Consider the following 8,516-nt stretch of genomic DNA (forward strand, 5'->3'; position numbering starts at 1 on the left):
TAACTTCTGTAACGTTGCCCAACTTTATACAGCTTTCAATGGCGGAAAGTGTATCCAAGCGTTCGGAATTAAACGAATGTTGAATCTTTATTCCTTTGCACTTGAATGTGAATTCTGTTTGTTCGACACCGGTTGCCTTTGTACTTTTGCCAAACCGAGCTTCAAAATGGTTAATCATCGACTCTTTCTGTTTCTCTAATGCGTTGTTTAAAGCTGAAGTGAAAAGCGAAATGGCCCCATCGGTAGTCAACTCTGTATCATGATGATCTTCACCAGTAGCGTTATGGTCTTGTTCAGAACCCGTGTCGGACATACTATGCAGAACGTGTTGTTACTTTGAAGTTACTGTGAGAACCTCGATACAAATTATCCAAGTATCGGACTTATATACCCCACCCGTATTCCCGCCTATGAAATGCTCGTGCAGTACTCACTAAAGACTTATATATAGATACTATCCAACCAGTTCTTCAAACTTGTTTTACAACTTGTTCTACAAACCACAGTTACTAAAGATAGAAATAGATAAGGGAAAACCCCAAATATAACGGAATAGAAATAAGTTTCTCTGGGTCGTTTAAATCACTCGAAACTAGGTGAGACATGCACAGAAGTGATAGATATGTATTATTAATATAGAAAATTGAATATTTTAATCAGCAAAAAAAAAAATCAAAAACAATCTGTATCATATACCCAAGCGCCTGTGTCAATGACATCTGAAATTCTGCTTTGCCCAATTGTCTATTTTCTTAGTTATTCTATTCTCATCCATATATCGTAACCGATTCCAATAGTTTATGATTACCTGCCATTGTTTCACAAATGGTGGTGTCCATCCCGAATCTCCATTTACTGCAACGTTTGGGGTGTATCGACCGAATGTAGGACAGAAAGTCACAGGACAAAAAGTCACAGACAAAAAGTCACGGACAAAAAGTCACAGGACAAAAAGTCACAATTCATTTTTTCTGATTATTTTCTTTGAATAAAAACTGCTTATTTCTAAAAAAAAAAAAAAAACAGCGAAAAAGAAAAAAACAGCAGCTATCCGTAGCAACATCCGGGTGAAGTTCTGTCCGTTTACCATAACGACCAACTCCCATGAAAAATACGGATTGCTTTGTTTTGAACTGCATTTATACACGAGAATGACTTATTCACCATACTGCTGGACCGTAACTAATAGTACTCCGAACCATAGAGTCGTACAGCTTTGTAAAAGTTCCAAAAGGCAAACCTCCTAGTCCCTTGTATTTTAAACATTATTTATAATTACATTAAAACAGATGTAAAATCTGTTCCCCATGAGACAAAATCGGATATTTGAAAAAAATCTACTGGGTATATTTTCATACTATGAACCTGTTGTATTTCTTTTCTGAAATGACTAATTTTTGTTTCCTGATTGAATACTATAGTACTGTCCAGTGCTTCTGTTTCAATATGTTAAAATAGTTTTCCCATTGCTTTTCTTGATTAGTTATCGGGGTATTTATCCCCGATTTGTAGATTAATTATCGACGAAAATCATTCAAATATATCGATAACAGTTCAAAACTTTATCACGGTGTTTATAGTACACTTAAAAATATGAATACTTACACAATCTAAGCATGGTCGTCAATTTTTAACAGAATTCCGTGTAAGTGACCATAATTATATAATAAATTCAAAGAGAACACAGATTGTGTAAAGTTTGTAATACTTTAGATGATGAGAAACACTTTTTCCTTCAGTGCCAAATCAAGTTGTTTCAGAAATCCCATTATCAATGCAATTAAAATGATTTTGGATATATTCAATGTGTTTCTAAGAAGGAGTTGTGTGCAGTGATTTTTTTTTTAAATAAATAAATCTCTTGGGTTACATATTGCTATGCTAAAAATATTCAGGTTTATATCTATTTTCTCACATTTGTATTTTTCTCACATAGGTATATTTTCTCACAAATGTATATAGTGCAATTTGTCTACATCCCATGTTATATTTTGAACAATTCATTTTTACACAATAAACAGATGTCACTTTCTATTGTATTACTATGTCCTTCGTTTATTGAAGATCTATATTATGCCATACCTTTATGGCTTCATATCCCTTACTTTTCATAACCTATTGTTTTAAATTTCCTGTGCTGAGTTTTTACATGGATGACACATTAAAAAGATTATTTGCTTGGCATGACCTATATAAGGCCAATCATTTTCTTTGCCTCATTCATAAAGTTGTCATCATGGACAGACTACAAACAGCAAAGTCTTATGTAAATCAATATACATATGTGAAGCACGTTTTAGAGAGCGAGATTAGCAGAAATAGCAACAGTTATCGGTACAAGAATAAACTCTTGCATCGTTTACAGGCAGTGAAGCTTCTTCTTAAAAAGTACACGACTGCTGTACAAGAAGAAGAAATTTACGAGCAAATGGACAAGATGTACGAGTATCAAGATTAATAAATTGTCTAAGAGACTACGGCCCTTTTAAGGGCCACCAAAATCATTTCAGAAAGATTCTAATGTTGTTGACTGACATGAATAAAGTGGGTTTTTTCAAATACTAATTCTGATTGCTTTAATATTTAAATACAAATAGAGCTATTTCCATCATTCAAAGATAATATTGGGCCAAGATAAATCATTATTTGTTTTTACACATAGATTTAATTTTAATTGTAAACTGAGTATGCTGAATTAATGGTAAACGGACAAAAAGTCACAGGACAAAAAATCACAAATAATGTGTTGTCAATTGTACGAATATATCTATAATACTAAAAAAACGAGGTCCAATTTGTCAGCCGTCATGGGGTAAAAACGACAAATCAAAGTATTCAACTTCATATATAGAGAATATACGACAATGGTGTCGATTAAAAATACTCTATTCCATGCCCTTTTGTTTCCAAATAATTAATATTACCAATAATTCTTAAGTTCCAGGTCGACGGGTTCAAACAGAAAGATTTTGAAATCAGAGAAAACTGTACATCTTTTATCGGCATGACCTTATCAGATAATACGCATAGTTATATACTTTAATTCAGTCACGGACCCGTGAGATCACGGGTGTGTTCTAGTAAGAGAAATATCTTGAAATATTTACTTTTTAATACATATATTCATAATAAAGTTTAGGTAATGTGTCATCATACTTGAAAAATGAAGATTTATTTAATTTTAATTATGCTAAGGATATATTTTTTATATATTGGCACCATGAAGCCATCAAGTTAAGTGCCAAGCCACTTTGACGTTTTTTTTTTTTTACCATTATCTGACCATCATTGGTATTTTTTTTATAACTTTTGTTTACAAAAGTGGTTTATATAAAATAGTTCCAAGAAAAATACAAAATTGTTTTTGTAAAAATATACGGAAGCGTATTAGCGCCACACATTTTGTTTCCCTATGTTTACGTTATAATTCGCTTCCGTAAAAATAAGAGTTTTCTTATTTAAAGAAATAATCAGAAAAAAGAATTGAACTTTTTGTCCTGTGACTTTTTGTCCATGACTTTTTGTCTGTGACTTTTTTTCCTGTGACTTTTTGTCCGTGACTCTAGTCTGTGACTTTTTGTCCTGTGACTTTCTGTTAATTTGAATGATTGAATTGTGTTTATACTGTAATATATATATATTGTATTTTAATGTATGAATGTTAACTGTATGCATGTATTTTGTTTGAGGGCCTCAAAAACAAATTAGACTAGTTCTAATTGAGTTACCCTCTTTAAATTTGTGGTCGTATATTGGTATCACGTCGTCGGCGTCGGCGTAGTCGTCGTCGTCGCCAGCGTCGTCCGAAGACAGATGTTTTCAGGATAATAACTTTAGTATAAGTAAAAAGAAATCAATAAAATTTAAAACAATGTTTATAACCACAAAAGGAAAAGTAAGGTTTGGATTGATTTTGGGGGTTATGGTGCCAAAGGTTTAGGAATGAGGGGCATAAAGGAAAAAAAAAACAAGCATTAATCTAGTTTTAGGACAATTAGTTGTGTATAAGTATTTCAATTGCTCTGAAATTGTATTACAATGTTTAAGGTAAGAAGTAGAAGGTTGTGATTTATTTTAAGGATTATGGGACAAACAGTCTAGGAAATAAGGGCCAAAAAGGTGCCAAAAACAAGCATTTTTCTAGTTTCAGGATAATAACTTGTGTGTAACTGTATGGATCTCTCTGACATTGTACCACCAGGTTCCATATAACAAAGGGACGGCTGGGATTGAGATTGGGTTAATTTCCCTGAGCATGTAACAATAGGGGGACCAAAAAGAAGCATTTTTCTAGTTTACAGACCATAACTTGTGCTAAAGTGTATGGATCTCTCTGAAATTATACTACAAGGTTTCTTACTACAAATAAAGGCTGGAATTGAGTTTTCGGGTTCTTGCCCCAAGGGAGGTTTCAACTTGATGATAAGTTGGGGGCCAAAAAAGGGGCCCAAATAAGCATTTTTGTAGTTTCGGGTCAATAACTTGTGTTTAAGTTTCCATTCTACAAAGGTATGGTTATGAAGGGTTATGGCACAAATCAATTCGCAAGAGGGGCAAAAAAGGGGGAAACAAGGCCTTTTTCTGGTTAAAGGACAATTTAGACAATTTAAAAGCAGTGCAAGGGAGGTAATCCAATTCCATTCAAAGAATACTGTAATAATATATGTTTGAATACCTCCCTTACACTGCTTGAAAATTATGTATTAAGAAATGATGATTGTCATGAGATGATTAGCTGTACACTTTTTTTAGAAGTTAATTAAATAAATATTAATTTTAACCATGCCAGTATGACATTTTATATTTTAATATTTTATGATGTATTGAAATGAGTAGTAAATGTTGCAAAATTTTAATTGAGATTATTTTTGTAATACGGGAAAGGGGGAGGTGAAAATAAATTTGGAGGGGGGTACAATTTTTCTCATTTCAGTTTTCTGATTTTTAAAAGAAAATTTCTTCAAATTTTTTCTAGTTCATTAGACCACATTCATTCTGTGTCAGAAATCTATGCGGTGTCAACTATTTAATCACAATCCAAATGCAGAGCTGTGTCCAACTTGAATGTTGTGTCCATACTTGCTTTAACTGTTCAGGGTTCGACCTCTGCGATCGTATAAAGCTATGCCTGGGATCCTCTGGTTTAATATAGGAAAACTATGAGGTTAATCTACATTTACACTTTTAGAATGTACTCACTTTAAAATAAAAAGAAACTGCTTTTTAAAAGGTTGCCGTCTTATTGTTAATTATGTAAGCCGATTGTGATATTGCATCCAAGGATTTATAATCTATTAAGAATAGCCCTTCAAGAGCATATAAAATATAGCAGTGTAAAACAAACTTGGACCAGTAGGGAAAGACCAATACCGTTTTTAAGGGTTACAATTTTTGTGTGTGTTGATTTTTATAAACACGGGGAAAGAAGTTGATATCTAAACCCTTTGCCATTTGTCCTTCCTTATTTCGATAAGCATGTTATGTACATTTTTTTCTAATTAAAAAAATAGATTGGAAATGGTGAATGTATCAAAGAGACACAAACACGACTAAAGAGCAGAAAACAGACGAAAACAAACAATGGGTCTCTTACACAGCGAGAAAATCCCGCACCCGGAGGCATGCTTCAGCTGGCCCCTAAACAAAATGTGTACTAGTTCAATGAAACTTCAAACGTCGCACTTGACGCTGAATCCATTTTTTCATCAGAAATGTACTGTATTTTCACTTTGCTTGTGTTTGAGAAATTGGCATTTTTTTCTATTAAAATCTGTATTATTCCTGGAGTCAAAATTCATTTGGCAATATATGGCAAAACGCTTGGTACTTTATTTATGAGATAAGTGTCAGGTAAATAGCATTTTTATTAAATTTTTCAGATTATTTATTAGTCTTAAAACACATTTAATTATTGATACACTCAATCAGCCTTAATGTAATTGTGCCACGTTGTACGCTATCAAAATACTAGTAACAGCTAGGTCTTTTTGTCTGAGTTTTAATTAATTTCCCTAACTGTAGACCTTCATGGAGAAAAAAACCGCACATTTATCATCCATGTTTTAAATACAAAAGCAATGAAAGGTAACTCTCCTTTAAAAAGTTGTGTTTTTTAACAGAAGCCATGAAGAGGAACCACTCTATCATCTGTGTTTGCCTCTTTTCTATCAATCAAGACAGAAATGTTTGCAATCAACTAATTTAAAAAGTAGTGCACCAGTGATGCACAACATTCTGTAGACAAAAACAAAAACTATAAACATAAAAACATTGATATGTTGACAACTTCAATTCAAGATTTCTAAACACAATTATATCTAACCACAACAATTGTAAGAGCTATTACATAAGGATCAATATATTACATCATTATGGAATTTTGGTTTACCAATCTTGTATAACATTTAAATTTATTCATGCAAAAGGATTATCACCAGAAAATGGAAGACACTGAAATCGTAGATGTAAGTCGAAATAACTTTTTTGCGGGTCTTATAATGGTACTACATGTATGTATACTGAACATCCAAATAAAGACATCCATAATGATTAAATGGTTTAAACAAAATCACACTACAAAACATTTGTTACAGTATACAAGTTGTTCATTGTTAAAAGGTCTTCATATAAATAACAATGTTGTTTTTGTTGTTGCCTATTTATGTACAAAGGAAGATAATCGAAAAAAAATACAGTCCTAAAATCAGGGTCATAAATTGAATCTTTGCATTTACATAAGAAGATGTGGCATGAGTGCAATTGAGACAACTCTCCATCCAAGTCACAATTTGTTAAAAAGTAAACCGTTATAGGTCAACGTATGGCCTCCAACACAGATCCACACCGAACAGCGACCTATGAATGGCACCAAAATGACTAGTGTAAAACCAACGACCTAGTAAGCATAAAAAAAAAGAGAAACGAAAAACACTTATGAACCACATCTATACAACGACAACCACTGAATTAAAGTACGATTTATACTATACAAATCCTTACAACACATGGATGCTAATTCTGATATGATCAGCAACAATAAAAAGTAAGAAAATGCATACTAATAAAAATAAGATCAGGAAAAAACATTTAAATTTTAATTTATTTCAAAATATTTGAGAATCCTCCTTTAGACATGAAAGTGTATGCTGTAAATGAAATTGCAACAGTTTTCTGTAATAAAACCGAAACATTAAAAGTAATAGAAAGTGTGTTGAATACATTCAAACGGAGAATTGATTCGAAGAATTATCCCCATTATCTTTTATAATCAGGAAACCATTAAAAAGGCTAATACCAAATTGGTTTGTTAAAGACAGACAGGATTTTTCATAATTAATTTTAACAAACAATGATGACAGAGAGAGACAACTATTTTGAGTGTCAGTTCCCTTTGACCCCTTTAACCTTTCATCTTAAATAGCAATGACGACATGGAGTTGCACTTGGAATACGAAAGGAAAAAAATCATCGAAATTGAATTTAGAATTAAAATGGACTCTCTAGATTAACAAAACATGTAAAACAGGTCATACAAGCATGTGTCACTTAAAAACAGAGACATGAGATGGGATACAAAAAAAAAATGAAATAAACGACGAGTACCTGCATTTTAAACTTTAATATTTATAAGCATAAATTGTGCTGTATTGTAAAATTGAGCTATCATGGATTAGACAAAGCAAAAATAGTTGTTACACGTATTCATATTTTCTACATTTGTTTGGTATCATTACGGAGAATATTGAATTCTATAAGTTAACATTTACATTAGCAAGTGCGTTAATACAAGATTTCGACCTTTGGACTATCAGAGACAAGTGCCAAGACTAAATGGGAGGTATTAATATACAAAATTGAAATCAGAACACGTAGAAAGTATGTTATATCATATATTTATTGTTGACCTAGAAAATAGATGCAAGGAATAGTAGTTTATAATAACAGCAGAGGTATAAATTACACATAGATCAGTTCCATTTGTTAATGTGATTTATGGTTTTTAATTTTACAACTGGATTAATTAGGAAAACTACTTATCTGTAAAAAACTAGTCCTTCAAATTTACACTATCATCTGTTCTTGTATATAATGCCATTTCCAAATTGATACGATGTCAAATATTTTTAAAGAAAAACGCAAATAAGAAATTGTTTCTTTAGGGATGTAACTCTCAAACGGGCTGAAAGAAATCATACTAGTATGCAGCCTAATATGGTAATACATCATAATGAGATCTACTCATTTTCCAAATAGATTCATGATATCTTCAAAAACAAGGAGGAAAGGGGGATGTCGAAAAAAAATGAATAAAAGGGAGATTATGAATTCTAAAGGGATGCTGAAATCCTACACCGGGTCAGTCTATAGTCACACTTCATGATGAGGTATAGTAATGGTCCATATATGATCATGATAACTCCAACAGTAACGGGAAAAGGGGGGGGTGCAAAGGTATTTTGAGGAAAAGAAAATGAAAGAAAAATATGATAAACAATTTTAGGTATCTTATCTCCTCG

The sequence above is a fragment of the Mytilus galloprovincialis genome, chromosome 6, assembly GCF_965363235.1.
Source record: "Mytilus galloprovincialis chromosome 6, xbMytGall1.hap1.1, whole genome shotgun sequence".
Lineage (NCBI taxonomy): Eukaryota > Metazoa > Mollusca > Bivalvia > Mytilida > Mytilidae > Mytilus > Mytilus galloprovincialis.